Source organism: Lepisosteus oculatus, chromosome 18 (assembly GCF_040954835.1).
Source record: "Lepisosteus oculatus isolate fLepOcu1 chromosome 18, fLepOcu1.hap2, whole genome shotgun sequence".
Lineage (NCBI taxonomy): Eukaryota > Metazoa > Chordata > Actinopteri > Semionotiformes > Lepisosteidae > Lepisosteus > Lepisosteus oculatus.
In genome coordinates this window covers 21641364-21644212 of record NC_090713.1, presented here as the reverse complement: position 1 = coordinate 21644212, position 2849 = coordinate 21641364, and the positions used below count along the sequence as shown (strand labels likewise).

Here is a 2849-nt window from a genome sequence, read left to right as displayed (position 1 = left end):
AGCCCTGCTGCAGACACACTGACCCCCTCCTGGACCGGGACTGGACAGCCCTGCTGCAGACACACTGACCCCCTCCTGGACCGGGACTGGACACCCCTGCTGCAGACACACTGACCCCCTCCTGGACCGGGACTGGACAGCCCAGCTTTGAGTCAGGGAAGAAAGGGTTAAACTGCTCAAAAGACCCCTTGACCCGAGTCTGCAAACACACGGACAGCGAAGATGCAAAACCAGGAGACCCGGGAGATCAGGCACAGCTTTCCTGCTTCAGCCTGCAGTGGGGGCAGATTCCACTGAGCACCGAGAGCAGCCGGCTCAGTTTGTTCCCAGAAACGCGCTCTCCCAACGGTTTTTCCCAGCACTCCCCGTCTCCGAGGTGATTCTCAAAGCCCGAGCTGTGGCTCCATTGCTCCACAGCAGGGGGCGCCGTTTCCCCAGAACACAAGGTGATGCCAAAGCAGAGAAGGTGAGAGGTGCCCCCCCCCCCATCCCCAAATTCTTCCACCCCCTGAGAGTGTCTGTCAAAGAGAAAATTGCTTTGAGGGGAGATGTGAACCAGGGCTGGAGTAGACTATTGATCAGAAACTCTGTGACGCTTCTCCTACAGTCCTGTCCTGTCCTGTCCTGTCCCACCCCTGTCCCAGCTCCCTGGAGCGCGGCGTGTCCGAGTCACCGTGCCCCTGACAGGGGACTCCTGGGAGAAGTGGTTTTGTTTCGTTTTTGTACTCGACTGTTACCCCTGTTGCAGCTGTGAGCCCCCTCTGTCCCTGGTGCTGGAGGGACCCAATAAAAGCGTCACTTTTGCAAAGCCTCTGTGCGATTTCCTTTTCAGCCGCCGAAGACGGGTGACGTGTCCCGCTGAGGGGGGGGAGGGATCGGGGGGAACCCCGCAGCTGCCCAGGACCCCAGCTGGGGTACCCCCTGATCCGCTCTCTTAAAACGACCAGGAGATATTCCGGCAGCCTGTGCCCCACTGGTCTCGATGTCCCAGCATTGTAAGGGGACAGAAGACCGAGTCGCAAACTCCTGGAGGCCGTTTGGCCTGTCTGACCCTTGGACGGGACCAGGGTATGGGCTTCAATGATGGGGGGGGCTGGGCAGCTTGTTCCACACTCCCACCCCCCTTGGTGTAAAGAGGTGCCTGTAAATTGGCTTCTGGGCAACACACCAGGCCCTGGTGTGAGTGAGTGTGTGTGTCTGCGTCTGTGACGGACTGGCGTCCCGTCCAGGGTGTACCCCGCCTTGTGCCCGTTGCCTGCTGGGATAGACTCCCAGGGCGCGCCAGATTCTCGGCAGGAAGAATGCTCCGTCTGCCCCGCTCGCTTCCGGAAAAACCGGGAAGAACTGGACTCCTGCCCAGTTATTTCAGTGTCCTCCCCCCTGGACAGCACAGGGCCCGGCGCTCGTGCTTTCAAAAACAGGAGCTCTGCTGATTCACTGCAGGGCTGCAGCGTTCGGTGGCGCAGTCAGGCCAGGGCCACTGCCAGCCTGTAAAACTGTCCGGACCACAACCCCCACCCCTGCAGTGCAGCCCCCACCTGGGAGACGCACAGTGCTCATTCTGCCCCAGCAGCCCCCACCTGGGAGACGCACGGTGCTCATTCTGCCCCGGCAGCCCCCACCTGGGAGACGCACAGTGCTCATTCTGCACCAGCAGCCCCCACCTGGGAGACACACAGTGTTCATTCTGCACCGGCGGCCCCCACCTGGGAGACGCACAGTGATCATTCTGCACCAGCAGCCCCACCTGGGAGACACACAGTGTTCATTCTGCACCAGCGGCCCCCACCTGGGAGACACACGGTGCTCATTCTGCACCAGCAGCCCCACCTGGGAGACGCACAGTGCTCATTCTGCACCAGCAGCCCCACCTGGGAGACGCACAGTGGTCATTCTGCACCAGCAGCCCCCACCTGGGAGACGCACAGTGTTTATTCTGCACCGGCGGCCCCCACCTGGGAGACGTGCAGTGTTCATTCTGCACCGGCAGTATGCCCTGTCTGGCCAGTGTGGTGTTTAGTAGTTAGTAGTATCCCAGGCTCTCATCTGGGTATTTCTTGAGAGAAGCCGGAGTATCGGAATCGACAACATGGCAGCTTGCTCCACACTCCCACCACCCTTTGTGTAAAGACCTATAAAACCAGACAAAAGGGAGGCCGTGCGGCCCATCTAGCGCATCTGCTTTTTATTACCTCATTGATCCCTCTGTCTCATCCAGCTGTGTCTTGAGAGAAGCCAGGATTTCTGCTTCAAACACAAGCAAAGGGCAGCTTGTTCCACACCCCCGCCTCCCTCCGTGTAAAGTGCCATTCCCTAATCTTGCCTCTAGATCTCACTTGTGTTTTTGGGGCACGCGTTTCGGTGCGGGATATCGTTTCCACAGCGACGTTTTTCGAGAAAAAGACTCGCTTGTATAGAAGAAATTGCTCCGAGTGTTTTTTTTTTCTTGTAGGTCGGAAGCGCCGTCGCCGAAGACGTGCTGTCGCGGCGTGCAAACTAAAACTACCTCGGTCCCGTGTCGGTACTGTGTGCGGCTGGTGGCGCCCCGGGAGATGAGAAACCGGCCCGGTGCGCTCTGACCCAGACAGTGGTCGCGTTCAGCAAACCTCGCCACCGTTTTCCTCAAGGTCGCCAAAACAGCTGACTCACGCACCTTGCGTCCAGTTCGCATTAAAAATACCCCCCCCCAACCCCCAAAAAAGTGCTTGTGTGCGTGTGTCGAAAAGGCTGCTGTCACCTGCTAACTCCCTCGGCTCCCTACACACACACACACGCCTTAAAACTCAGTTTTAAAAGAAGGGGTGTGTGTGTGTGTGGAGGTTGAAGATGCGTGTCGGGCGGTGTCGTGG

At 58.8% G+C, this 2849-nt stretch overlaps 1 protein-coding gene across 2 annotated transcripts in view; it reads left to right on the top strand.

The window, feature by feature from the left end:
- zfta (zinc finger translocation associated) overlaps positions 1-808 on the top strand; it is an 8205-nt gene extending 7397 nt beyond the window's left edge. For both annotated transcript variants that reach the window (XM_069180525.1, XM_069180524.1), the window contains one exon: positions 1-808. This exon is cut by the window's left edge and continues 1941 nt beyond it. The gene's annotated coding sequence lies outside the window, so the exon portion shown is untranslated.
- The last annotated feature ends 2041 nt before the right edge of the window (positions 809-2849 follow it).